We start from the raw sequence: 14,667 nt of genomic DNA on the forward strand, positions 1-14,667 counted from the left end.
ATGTCCTCCTAGGCAGGTGTTCTTAGGCAACATTTAATGTTGCATGATCTGTTTTTCTTTTACATAGTAGTAAATCTGGGGTGTCATCTCTAGAATATGTAATATTGTTTGAAATAGAAATTCTATAGCCACTTTCAGTATGATACTCCTAGTCCATATCTTTAGAGATCCATTTATATACACCCGAGAGTTGCTGACTTCAGAGTGCAGAATTAAGCTTTCTGCTTTCGGGACAAAATGTTGGCACTTTATCGGTTGACACTTATAAATTACAAAATAGTTAGTTTTAATCCCCACACATTAACTTTAGGTCTGAAAGGCAATATTAAACTGCTTCTGTATAAAGAGAGCACTAGTTTCTGTGTGTATGAACAGACCACCAACTTTTGTTCTGTGGTGGTCTGGGACTGGAGGGGAGAGAGGTTAGAGGAAGTGGAGCTTGATATATAAGCAGTTAGTCAAGGGAGGTATTCTCTCTAACTGGAGGGTGATTTTTTTTTTTTTTAATTTCTTCTCAGGACTAATAATGAGGTCATAGTTTTTAACAGTGTGTTGCTTCAGGTTACAAATCTACCCATTATTCCACTTCATATTTTAAAAGGTGAGTGTTATCTCATAAAGGGCAGGAAAAGGCACAGAAGGTAACAAGTATTTAGAGACTTGGAAACCTGACTTAGTCGAAGATGGAAACATATTTATTACAGTAACTATTCAGGTGTTGGCTAGTGGGAAGTCTGTGTGATTTGTTCAGATAGTATATCAAGCTAAAACAATTCATGAACAGATCTTCGATGAAGCTATTGTTTCCTACATGTAAGTCCAAAACAGCTGTTAAAATTTTGTAACTGTTTCAACTTCTCATTTACCAGTTAATGCTGGTTATGTAGATTCAACCACAACACAATCCCTGAATGCTTATAACAAACACAAATGCACTGCATGCTGCTGCCAAAATTCACTGTACATTCACATACTGCCCCTCTCCCCATGTTTGCCAGGAAATTGGATCACCTTTATGCATCCTCACTGAAGTTAAGGTTAGGTATGTTCTCTAAATGCAACCAGCTTATTAGACTCAGAAAATACTCTTTTGATTAGGAGAAACAAAGGTGGTTTGTTGAATTTTCTGGCAGGAGACAGGCTATTTAAATCTTAGCTGATAGATGCTGTCTGCATTAGGCTCCTTTGAGGCTTGTGGAGCTGCAGAAAATCATGACTTAAGAACTTCAGCTTCTGTGGGCATGGACTGTCCCCAGGGTTCCTAGTGCCCTCATCAGCTGAAGCTGCTCCATGGAGGCTATAGGAGTACTTCTCTGTGGGAGTTGTCCAAAAAGTGTTTTGAGTGGCTTTAGCCCATGAACACATCAAGCCAAGCCATTTTGTGTCTCCATGCTCAGCCAACATGGATCCTGCTCAGTTTGCCCCATGCTCTCAATCCTATTTTGGGACACAGGTTATTTTGGATATTTTGGCAGCCGTTTTTGAATTGCTGAAAGCACCTCTTGGAGGAGGATATAACATGCCAGCTCCAAACCCACTGATGCTTCTTATGCCTATGGTTGCCCTAGTTGCAGATTCTCCTTGTATAGGCTGTCCAACCTTCCAGCACTGGGACACCCACACGTGGGAGGCCATGCTAGTCCAGAACCAAGTTGCTATGGCCGTCTGGAAGCTGACTACCCCAAATAGCTACAGGTACAGTTTGGAATTGGCAAATCAACTGTGGGGGCTATTGTGGCAGAGGTTTGTGAGGCCATCAGGACGCAATATACCCAAAAATTGTGGGCAAAAAAAAATGTTCCTGAAATAATTGCTGGTTTCCAGAGAATGGGCTTTACAAACCATGTAGGGGCTATTGATTGGACTCATGCCTATAGCTTGCCCACCACAAGGAGCATATTGGGTACGTAAACCACAAAGGGTTACTCCATCATTATGCAGGCCCTGGTCAACTACAGAGACAGATTCGTGGACACTAAAGTGGGGTTCCCTGGCAGGGAGTATGATGGCAGGGAGTTGTGGAGATTCGAATTTTACCTTCACGGACAAGCTGGGACATTATTCCCACAGAATGACTTTGTTATAAATGGACCCACTGTTTCCACTCTTATTCTAGGGGACCCTGCTTACCCTTTGTTGCCATGGTTTATGAAACCATATTCTGATTTCAGAGCACCTGGCAACAGAAGGCTACCATTGTTGGAAACATATTGTATGTTTCTTGCCTGAACTCTGCAGAGCTCTTGTATAAAATATCATGATCGCTGAAACTGAGCACCTAAGTGCAATCTATTTTTTGTTTTAATTTTTAACAAGGGCAGATTAACTGAATTTAATCTTCTTGTGATTTATTCTGAAGAATATATTTGAACAATTTGATAAAATAATCCAGCAGAGTTTCATTCTGTAACAAAATAAAATTTTAACTTTTGCATGTATGTGATCTACATTTTGGTTCTTCCTTGTGACTAAAGGGTGGAGGCTTTTGGAAAAACAGAGCAGCTGCCTTTGCTTGAGGACAAGGCAGAAAGAAAATGGCAGGAAAAAGATTTAGTTAGCAAGTTTGTATAGGAGAGAATGAGGAAGAGAAAATACAGCCCATTGGCTTAAAAATCACTGATGGGCAGTGATGTAAAGAGTTGTGCCTCCTTGACATGACGTTTGTGGTTGTAGTATGGAGCCTTGTGTTTGTGGTTGCAGAGGGGTAAAAGTACTGGGGAAAATTGTTAGGAATCAAGGAATTTAATCTGAGTAGATGCCTTACTGAAGGATGAGAAAATGCTACTTATAGTTATGTAATCAAGCAGTCCTTTTATTCTAGTATGTAGTCACAGTGCCTGTAAATGACATCCCACTAGAAAGGAATAAATGCTGAGATTTGTATAAGGGTGTAGTGATAGGATAGAAGGAGACAAGCAGAAAGCCCGGTGAAAGAAAGACATCTGCTACATAGAGGATTTTGTGTACAATATGTGGCCTACTGTTCGTCTCATTACAAAGCTTCTGTGCAATTTGTTGTTTACAGAAGGTCCTCCTGTACATACACTGGATCCTAGAGCTGGTTTAAATGTTTATAATTGAACCATCTTTGTCCAAAAAAGGCCTTTTTTCAAAATGGAAAATTTAAAATTTTTTAATATTCCATTTTTCTCTGTGTGTGTGTGTGTCTTTTTACAAAATTAGAAAATAAAAAATTTAGCTGCGTTTTTTGGCTGGTTACTGCTGTTTTTGCCTTCTACCCCACTTTTTCTTTTGCTCCTCCTCTTTAATAGCAAAATAGAATAAAAGAAAAACTGGGAGGGGAAGAAGGGTGGAAGATAGAGAAACGAGGGGAACAAAAATCAGAAAAATAAATTGGAAAATGAAAAATTTCATATTGGAAAATTTTGCTGCAAATTTTAATGACCAAAATATCATTCCATTATGAAACTAAGGGAACAAAAATGACAGCTTGACAGATATGTGGATGCAGAACTCTTTATGGGGTACCACAGTTATCTGTTATGCTGATGATGAGCATGATAAAGTGAAAAATGGCTTTTTCAAGCCTCAGATTTTGGGGTGTGGGCAGACATTTGTTAACATTACGCTCATCACTGGGTGACCTTTAGAGTATGATGTATATTATATAGTGTGACAGGGTCAGGCCAGGTGGCTACAGGAGAGTGATAGAAGGTAGATATATTAGCCACAGACTAAGCAGGTCCCTTTTCCCTGAGTAAGATAATGGGCTGTTCCAGAACAATCAGGAAGTTGCTGGAACCAATTAAGGCAGGCTAATTAGGAAACCTGGAGCCAATTAAGAAGTTACTAGACTCAATTAGGACAGGCAGGCTAATCATGGCACCTGGTTTTAAAAAGGACCTCACTTAAGTCCTTTCCATCTCTAATTTCTATTATTTGTATTTAATAATTAACTCTCCATGTAGAAAGGGTTACATCAAAGTTCAGGTGACAGAAATAGCCCGCAATTAAAGTTCAGCTGTAGTTAAAATGTAAGAATTAATGAAAGCAATAGTTAGATTACTAAAAAGGGAAATATAATGGGATGTATTTAAGAAAGGGAACATTTTGGCTGAATATCAGGAGAACTTACAGAAAGTGAGATCTGTTAACATATGGAATCTCTTTGGGAGGGGGCTGGAAACCCAATCTCCAGGGATTGTTAAAACTAGCCAAACATTAGTAAATGTACAGTCAGGAACAGTCCTGCAGTGGCTGGGGATCTAAATGTCTTTTCAAGCTTCAGATTCCATGATAACTACTTCACTTGGAAAGTGTCTATACGGGCTTTGATGTAGGGAGGAAGGGAAGCAGATGTAGGTATGATTCTTCTCACTGATTACTGTGTATTTCAGAAAAGCAAAGATTCAAGTGTCTTGGCAGCTGTTTCCAATTAGCTGATGACTTCTTTTGTAATCTGGTGGTGACTCTTTAATCGAGGAAAAGAGGAGTATGGGTTATACTTCTAGCATTCAAAATGTAAATATTTGGACAGAAGAAAAATTATTATGCAGAACACCAATGCAGTAAGAGGGTGTGGCATCCAAACAGAGTTAAAGTAACGATAATTCTCTGTAGAAGACTCTCTTTTTAGTAAGGACTGGCCTCACAAAAACAACCATGAACTACAAAGCATAATCATTTCCAGACCCTTAATACTCTGTTTTTATTTATAAAATTCTACTCCATCCACGTCTGTCCTTTTTTCGTTGTGCTTTTGTTGTTTAGATTTAACAATAATAATACCTTGCTCTTATATATCACTTTTCATTGGTAGATCTCAAAAGCTCTTCAGTCTTGAGTGTATTTCTCGTCAGAACACTCTTGTGAGGCAGGGAAGTATTATTATCCCCATTTTACAGATGGGGAACTGAGGTACAGAGGTGCTATGTAGCTCACCCAAGGTTACATAGGAAGTCTGGGTCAGAGTAGTATGGAGCATAGAGCATTGTATGTATGTCTACTGGGAACTACCTGAGTCTTGAAAACATTTTTCTTTATTCTTCCAGTATCTTCAAAACTGGAGTAATTTGTGTTTATACTAATTTGGATCTTAATGCAGTTGGTTAGACTCTTAAAAATTAGGGGAAAAGTGACTGGGGAAGGATGGGTCTCATCAACACCCAGGAGAAGAAAATTCCAGCAGTTTGAGGATATTGTAAAAGGTCAGATTAACAACTAGTCACAGAAGTTTGACTCAGTGAAACAGGAGAACAAGCTGATTTTTCACTTAAAACAGCAAGAAAGTTAAGATTTCACAATATGATACTAAGATGGGGCACCTTTAATATAAGTTTCTCAGAAAAGGCACTTCACAAAAGATATTTTGCATTTGGAGTACTCAGTTTCTTTGTGAAAATGCCCTGTGTGTAAAAAGTCATATTAGTCGAGTATCTGAGGGGCAAAAAGATTAGACTGGCCACTGGAAAAAATTTAAATACATAAGTCTTTCTGATACCATGCAGCTCAGTTAGCTTGGCTTGCATAATGTGAAGAGTTAGGAATGGTTTCACTGTTTTGTACATTAATGACTTCACCAGTTTCAGTGTTTTTGAGAGTAGCTGCCTTTATTAGGTAGTGAATGTACAGTCTTTTTCTATTTAACATATTTATTAAACTGCCCTCGTACTGGATGTTAAATAAGGAATTTAAAATGTTGACAGTCTTCTTGGCACACAATGCAACCTTTAACAGACCATAAAGTGAGATAAGGAAATAATTTAAATTAACTTCTCACCTTTTCTGCCTAAAAGTGAAATCTGACCTTAGAGTGCCATGTCTTTGTGTCAGGAGCTGTGTTTTCATTTGCAAAACGATAGGGTTTTTAAGAAAGAACTTTCCCTCTCACTACTACTTATGCAATAGCAACACCATTCACATATGGAAATTTTATAGTTTGTACTTAATTTTTTAAAATCCCTGAATTTTATAATTTATAATAGGGATACAAATTTCCATGGTTTCTGTCTCTGTAGATTTATATCTATATTGTTGAGGGATGAGAGAAATTAGATTAAAAGAAAGATAATAGCTGGCAAGAAATGCATTGTAATATCCAGAGTTTAAACTGTTGTACAAATCGTCTCTAGGCATTAAATTAAATGGAAACATTTGTGTAATATCTCTTTATTTTATATACAGTGACTGGAATAATTGCATTATTTTTTCTACTGAAGTTGTAACACTGATAGCTGTTTGTTTTTATTATGAACCAGAGAGATGTGAATATTGCTGTACGCAGATTTGTATGACACCCAACTGCATCCAGTATTGTTATAATGTAACTTTCAGAAAACACCAAAAGCTATGGTTAATAGTGAGTTCAAAGGTCCATTATAACCCCTTTTCAGTTTCTTATAACATGCGCAAACAAATTCCTCTTGAGCTAAAATTTTCCATGCTCAGCTCTACAGGAGGAGAATTACTATTCAAGTTTCCATAAAATCCCTTCAAGTCATTTTTGGAGTTTTGAGATTTAAAAGAATGTTAAGCCCGTTGCGGAGAAACTAAATGAAATCTTTAGTCAGTCTTCACGGTTGAGGATGTGAGTGAGATTCCCAACCTGAGCCATTCTTTTTAGGTGACAAATCTGAGGAACTGTCTCAGACTGAGGTGTCATTAGAGGATTTTTGGAACAAATTGATAAACCAAACAGTAATAAGTCAGCAGGACCAGATAGTATTCAGCCAAGAGTTCTGAAGAAACTCAAATGTGAAATTGCAGAACTACTAACTGTGTGTTTGTAACCTATCATTTAAATCCGCTTCTGTCCCAAATGACTGGAGGATAGCTAATGTGATGCCAATTTTTAAAAAGGGCTCCACAGGTGATCCTGGCAATTACAGGCTGGTAAGCTTGACTTCAGTATCAGGAAAACTGGTTGAAACTATAGTCAAGAACAAAATTGTCAGACACATAGATTAACGTAATTTGTTGGGGAATAGTCAACATGGTTTTTGTAAAGGGAAATCATGCCTCACCAATCTACTAGAATTCTTTGAGGGGGTCAACAAGCATGTGGACAAAGGGGATCAAGTGAATTTAGATTTTCAGAAAGCCTTTGACAAGGTCCCTCACCAAAGGCTCTTAAGCAAAGTAAGCAGTCATGGGATAAGAGGGAAGGTTCTCTCATGGATCGGTAACTGGTTAAAAGATAAGAAACAAAGGGTAGGAATAAATGGTCAGTTTTCAGAATGGAGAGAGGTAAAGAGTGGTGTCCCCCAAGGATCTGTACTGGGAACAGTCCTATTCAACATATTCATAAATGATCTGGAAAAAGGGGTAAACACTGAGGTGGCAAAATTTGGAGATAGTTAAGTCCCAGGCAGACTGTGAAGAGCTACAAAAAGATCTCTCAAAACTGGGTGACTGGGCAACGAAATGGCAGACAAAATTCAGTGTTGATAAATGCAAAGTAATTCACATTGGAAAACATAATCCCAACTATACATATAAAATGATGGGGTCTAAATTAGCTGTTACCACTCAGGAAAGATCTTGGAGTCATTGTGGATAGTTCTCTGAAAACATCCACTCAATGTGCAGTGGCAGTCAAAAAAGAGAATAGAATGCTGGGAATAATTAAGAAAGGGATAGATAATAGGACAGAAAATATCTTGTTGCCTCTATATAAATCCATGATACGCCCACATCTTGAATACTGCGTGCAGATGTGGTTGCCCCATCTCAAAAAGGATATATTGGACTCTGAAAAGATTCAGAAAAGGGCAACAAAAACGATTAGGGGTATGGAATGGCTGCCATATGAGGAGAGATTAATAAAACTGGGACTTTTCAGCTTTGAAAAGAGATGACTAAGGGGGGATATGATAGAGGTCTATAAAATCAAGACTGGTGTGGAGAAAATAGATAAGGATGTGGTGTTTACTCCTTCTCATAACACAAGAACTAGGGGCCACCAAATGAAATTAATAGGCAGCAGGTTTAAAACAAACAAAAGGAACTATTTTTTCACACAGGGGTGGATCACGTGATGAATACCTGTTCTGTTCATTCCCTCTGGGGCACCTGGCATTGACCGCTGTCGGAAGACAGGATACTGGGCTAGATGGACCTGTGGTCTGACCCAGTATGGCCGTTCTTATGTTCACGTAATCAGAAATGTTGTACACAAATAACTCAACAATTCCTGGATGAATTAGGATGAAACATGGCTTGTTCTGTAGATCGTATTGAGATGTTGGGTACAAGCTCTGTTTGATATGTGGACCAGTAGTTTTTGAGATAGCAGCATTCTGTTTTTTCCACATCTGTGCTGTACAGTTAGCTTTTGGTTACATTTCACATTATGAAACTTAGAATGTTGCAGACAGAGAATGAGTCCAATTCCAGCTTTATAATTGGTATTCTGTTCAAAATGCAGAAAGTTTGGAAACAGTGAAGCTTAACTTGCAAGAACTTAGCAAGAAAGGCAAACTCTACAAACACTTTCAGGAAGTCCAGTAAGAAGATCCTCTTTCTCCTGCTATCATCCCCAAAAGGCCTCATTGCCTAGAGCAAAGGTCCCAAAAGTGTGGGTTTTCAGGGGGGTGCACGGCATGGCCTAGGCCAGCCCCTCTGGGAGGTGGGGGGAGAGCACCACCCAGCCCCGCTTTGCCCACAGACCAGCTCCAACCCCACCTGCAACTCTGTTCCACCCCCAGACCAGCTCCACCCTCAGCTTCGCTCTTCCCGCTCCTTGGCCCCCAGACCTGGTCTGGCCCCAGCTGCTGCTCTGCTCCGCACCCAGACCAGCCCAACCACAGCCCAGCTCTGGCCCCAGTTTCAGCTCCACTCTGCCCACTGCTCTGCCCCCAGACCAGCTCTTCCTCTAGCCTAAGCTCATCCCTCATCCTCAGTTCCTTCAGTCTAAGCTCCTCTGCTGAGGAAGCTGTGGCTGTGCGGTAATGGAGGGGGCGCAGACAGATTCCATTACTGGCAAGGGGGGGGGTGTGCAACAGGAAAAGTTTGTCCACCAGTGGCCTATAAGAATGAGGAGAGGGCTATTAAGCAGAAGATCCTAAATTATGTTCCCGCTTCTTCCACTGTTGCCCTTAACACTCAACACACTAGCCCATATACCTCATTACAGACATTACTTGTCACCATATCTGACAAGGAGGCAAATATCTGTGCCCCTCTTTTCTATGTGGGGTGATGTCATAGGGCTAGAGACCCTTCAGAAAGCATCAGGGCCTTTCTGTTCCTTGATGACCCTGTGGGGAATACTTGGAAGCAGTCAGGTACTGTACTCCAAGTGGTCCCTCTTTAGCTAATTAGAAGTGAAGCAGCTGAGTTAGACTGCTAGAACAGTATAAAGAGGAAGTTCCCAGGGGAGTGGGGACACTCTCTCTAGAGAAGCTCTGCAGCTAGAAGAACCAACAGGAGATGGAATAGGTCTCTGTGGGTCAATGAGGGCTTAGAGTTGACAATAGAAGTCCCAAGAGAACTATCAGAGTTCGTGGGGAAGGGACACAGTGTGGAGCTCCTTTTACTAAGCTCCAGGAAGAGAGCTGGTGTCTGTCTACCTCTAGACCAGATACATAGATTCTAAGGCCAAAAGGGACAATTGTGATCATCTAGTCTGACTTCCTGCATAGCACAGGCCATAGAACTCCACCAAAATAATTCCTAGCACATATCTTGATTTAAAAATTGTCAGTGATGGAGAATCTACCACGACCCTTGGTAAATTGTTCCAATGGTTAATTACTCTCATTGTTAAAAATGTCTGCTTTATTTCCCACATGAATTTGTCTATCTTAAACTTCCAGCAGTTGGATCATGTTATACCGTTCTTTGCTAGATTGAAGAGCCCACTATTAAATAATTGTTTCCCAGGTAGGTACTTACAGACTGTACTCAAATACCCCACTGAATCTTCTCTTAGTTAAGCTAAATAGATTGAGCTCCTATAAGGCATATTTTTCTTTTAGGTTTTTCAGAGAAGCAGCCGTGTTAGTCTGTATTCGCAAAAAGAAAAGGAGTACTTGTGGCACCTTAGAGACTAACAAATTTGTTAGTCTCTAAGGTGCCACAAGTACTCCTTTTCTTTTTGATCATTCTCGTGTCTCTTGCAGCTATTGTAGACTGGAAGAACCAACAGGAGGTGGAATATGTATTTTGGCCAGCTAGGCAGTGAGATCCATTTAGCACTCTTGGATTTAAATAAATTTGCCTCTTTGTTTCTGACTTTAAGACATTATTTTCCAGATGTTCTGTTTATTCCACAATAAAGAAAAGATTTAGAGTGAGTTAGGATTGAAAAGTAATTGCAAAATTGATTTTGGAGAATTTACCTAGAGTTTAATGGGAAACAATTTAAATGAATGTTATAAATTTCATTTTGACTAACATACAGAGGCCAATAGAAATGTTTAGTGTTAGAGATTAGTGATTAGTGTAAGATTAATCCTTTTTTCTGAGAACTGTCAGCGTTGCAAACATTTGGGCATTTTAGTAATATTTAGCTGTTACCTAAATCCTTTCATCTGTCTCTTTTGAGTGGTGTCTTCCAGGTCTGTTATCTGATAACCAAAATACTTTAATCAGCATCAGCCTAGAGAAGAGGCTATTTTTAAATACCAATTTCCTAATCTTCCTTCTATTTTGTTTACTGTAAATTTAGACTACATATCTTTAAGAAAGCAGTAGTTAGTAGAAAAAGGAAAATAGCTCATCTTTTCATATGATGTAAGCTTGAAGCACTTTAATTATTAAATAGTAAAAATTACAATGAAATTCTAAATTGCTGACTTCTAAATACATATTTTGCTCTGTTTTTTAAACTATAATATGTAATGTATTATAGCCTAGGATTGACACACTCAATCCAACTTGCTGTGATAAAGGCATTGTTTCTATTATGTAATACTGTAGACGTGCATGGTGTTATACAAACCAGAAGAAGATGGAGTCTATGCCCTGATCTATTGAATCCTGCAATGATATCCAAGCAGATCCTCTTGGCATCATGGAGTCAAATTTTGCTAAGTAAGGTCCACCTCGACAAATTCCTTTTCAGGACTGGGGACTGATGCGGGGAAACAACTCCACCCATGGGAACCTCCTTGCATGATAAGTCTCTTTGGTAGGATGAGAAAAACAGGATGAGGCAAAGTGAGTTGTTGGCAGTTGAGGGTTTAAATAAAGACTATGACTATGGGGGAGTGAGTGTTAATGTATGCTGTCACTCAAAGGTTATGAGATTTTTAAACATGTTGCATGTATTACTATAATTTATAATCCTCAAGTCCCATTGAAGAAGTGAGTTTTGAGAAAGGATTTAATGAATGATGGAGTCATGGCGGATTAGAATAGGAAGAGTTGCAGCCAAAAAGGCTCTGAATCTGGCATGAGAAAAGACCAGGTGACCTAAGAGTTTTTCACTTGTGCTTTCCTAGGTGGTCAATAGTTCCAGGCCCCTGTAGAGTCATACCTTGCACTTAAACAACATTTGTTTCATCCAATGATCTCAGAGCATGTTATGAACAACTAATATACACCCATTTGAGATGGCTAGCAGTGTATTCTATAAATAATAAATGAACACATTCATGCATAGGGGGTAAGCGAGTTGACCAAGATAACACAGAACCTGATCCAAAGCCCCACTGAAGTCAGTGGGCTGTAGATCAAGCCCATAGTGAGTCAGTGTCACAGTGGGGGTTGAATGCCCCACTACTGCTCTAGACCAGTGGTTCTCAACGTTTCCAGACTACTGTACCCCTTTCAGGAGTCTGATTTGTCTTGCGTACCCCCAGGTTTCACCTCACTTGAAAACTACTTGCTTAGGGTATGTCTACACTACGGAATAAGGTCGAATTTATAGAAGTCGGTTTTTTAGAAATCGGTTTTATATATTCGAGTGTGTGTGTCCCCACAGAAGTGCATTAAGTGCATTAACTCGGCGGAGTGCTTCCACAGTACCGAGGCTAGAGTCAACTTCCAGAGCGTTGCACTGTGGGTAGCTATCCCACAGTTCCCGCAGTCTCCGCTGCCCATTGGAATTCTGGGTTGAGATCCCAATGCCTGATGGGGCTGAAACATTGTCGCGGGTGGTTCTGGGTACATATCGTCAGTCCCCCCTTCCCTCCCTCCCTCCCTCCGTGAAAGCAAGGGCAGACAATCGTTTCGCGCCTTTTTTCCTGAGTTACCTGTGCGGACGCCATACCACCGCAAGCATGGAGCCCGCTCAGGTAACCGTCACCGTATGTCTCCTGGGTGCTGGCAGACGCGGTACTGCATTGCTACACAGTAGCAGCAACCCATTGCCTTCTGGCAGCAGACGGTACAGTACGACTGGTAGCCGTCCTCGTCATGTCCGAGGTGTTCCTGTTCGCCTGTGTGAGGTCGATCAGGAGCGCCTGGGCAGACATGGGTGCAGGGACTAAATTTTTAGTGACTTGACCAGGTCATTCTCTTAAGTCCGGCAGTCAGTCCTATTGAACCGTCTTATGGTGAGCAGGCAGGCAATATGGATTGCTAGCAGTCCTATTGTACCGTCTTCTGCCGAGCAGCCATGAGATGTGGATGGCATGAAGTCCTTCTGCACCGTCTGCTGCCAGCCAAAGATGTAAAAGATAGATGGAGTGGATCAAAACAAGAAATAGACCAGATTTGTTTTGTACTCATTTGCCTTCTCCCCTGTCTAGAGGACTCATTCCTCTAGGTCACACTGCAGTCACTCACAGAGAAGGTGCAGCGAGGTAGATCTAGCCATGTATCAATCAGAGGCCAGGCTAACCTCCTTGTTCCAATAAGAACAATAACTTAGGTGCACCATTTCTTATTGGAACCCTCCGTGAAGTCCTGCCTGAACTACTCCTTGATGTAAAGCCACCCCCTTTGTGGATTTTAGCCCCCTGAAGCCAACCCTGTAAGCCGTGTCGTCAGTCGCCCCTCCCTCCGTCAGAGCAACGGCAGACAATCATTCCGCGCCTTTTTTCTGTGCGGACGCCATACCAAGGCAAGCATGGAGTCCGCTCAGCTCACTTTGGCAATTAGGAGCACATTAAACACCACACGCATTATCCAGCAGTATATGCAGCACCAGAACCTGGCAAAGCGCTACCGGGCGAGGAGGCGATGTCAGCGCGGTCACGTGAGTGATCAGGACATGGACACAGATTTCTCTGAAAGCATGGGCCCTGCCAATGCATGCATCATGGTGCTAATGGGGCAGGTTCATGCTGTGGAACGCCGCTTCTGGGCTCGGGAAACAAGCACAGACTGGTGGGACCGAATAGTGTTGCAGGTCTGGGACGATTCCCAGTGGCTGCGAAACTTTCGCATGCGTAAGGGCACTTTCATGGAACTTTGTGACTTGCTTTCCCCTGCCCTGAAGCGCATGAATACCAAGATGAGAGCAGCCCTCACAGTTGAGAAGCGAGTGGCGATAGCCCTGTGGAAGCTTGCAACGCCAGACAGCTACCGGTCAGTTGGGAATCAATTTGGAGTGGGCAAATCTACTGTGGGGGCTGCTGTGATGCAAGTAGCCCACGCAATCAAAGATCTGCTGATATCAAGGGTAGTGACCCTGGGAAATGTGCAGGTCATAGTGGATGGCTTTGCTGCAATGGGATTCCCTAACTGTGGTGGGGCCATAGACGGAACCCATATCCCTATCTTGGCACCGGAGCACCAAGCCGGCGAGTACATAAACCGCAAGGGGTACTTTTCAATAGTGCTGCAAGCTCTGGTGGATCACAAGGGACGTTTCACCAACATCAACGTGGGATGGCCGGGAAAGGTACATGACGCTCGCATCTTCAGGAACTCTGGTCTGTTTCAAAAGCTGCAAGAAGGGACTTTATTCCCAGACCAGAAAATAACTGTTGGTGATGTTGAAATGCCTATATGTATCCTTGGGGACCCAGCCTACCCCTTAATGCCATGGCTCATGAAGCCGTACACAGGCAGCCTGGACAGCAGTCAGGAGCTGTTCAACTACAGGCTGAGCAAGTGCAGAATGGTGGTAGAATGTGCATTTGGACGTTTAAAGGCGCGCTGGCGCAGTTTACTGACTCGCTTAGACCTCAGCGAAACCAATATTCCCACTGTTATTACTGCTTGCTGTGTGCTCCACAATATCTGTGAGAGTAAGGGGGAGACGTTTATGGCGGGGTGGGAGGTTGAGGCAAATCGCCTGGCTGCTGGTTACGCGCAGCCAGACACCAGGACGGTTAGAAGAGCACAGGAGGGTGCGGTACGCATCAGAGAGGCTTTGAAAACCAGTTTCATGACTGGCCAGGCTACGGTGTGAAAGTTCTGTTTGTTTCTCCTTGATGAAACCCCCCGCCCCTTGGTTCACTCTACTTCCCTGTAAGCTAACCACCCTCCCCTCCTCCCTTCGATCACCGCTTGCAGAGGCAATAAAGTCATTGTTGCTTCACATTCATGCATTCTTTATTCATTCATCACACAAATAGGGGGATGACTACCAAGGTAGCCCAGGAGGGGTGGTGGAGGAGGGAAGGAAAATGCCACACAGCACTTTAAAAGTTTACAACTTTAAAATTTATTGAATGACAGCCTTCTTTTTTTTGGGCAATCCTCTGTGGTGGAGTGGCTGGTTGGCCGGAGGCCCCCCCACCGTGTTCTTGGGCGTCTGGGTGTGGAGGCTATGGAACTTGGGGAGGAGGGCGGTTGGTTACACAGGGGCTG

The 14,667-nt window shown here is 41.9% G+C and overlaps 1 protein-coding gene across 8 annotated transcripts in view; it reads left to right on the forward strand.

Moving 5' to 3' along the window:
* LHFPL2 (LHFPL tetraspan subfamily member 2) overlaps positions 1-14,667 on the forward strand; it is a 200,106-nt gene that overhangs the window by 121,289 nt on the left and 64,150 nt on the right. Inside the window, exon 1 of one of the 8 annotated variants that reach the window (XM_074952682.1) lies at positions 10,882-10,995. The exons of the other annotated variants lie outside the window; for them this stretch is intronic. The gene's annotated coding sequence lies outside the window, so the exon portion shown is untranslated. Of the gene's footprint in view, positions 1-10,881; positions 10,996-14,667 lie in introns of those variants that run through there. 8 annotated transcript variants of the gene reach the window in all.

This window comes from Natator depressus, chromosome 5, assembly GCF_965152275.1.
Source record: "Natator depressus isolate rNatDep1 chromosome 5, rNatDep2.hap1, whole genome shotgun sequence".
NCBI lineage: Eukaryota > Metazoa > Chordata > Testudines > Cheloniidae > Natator > Natator depressus.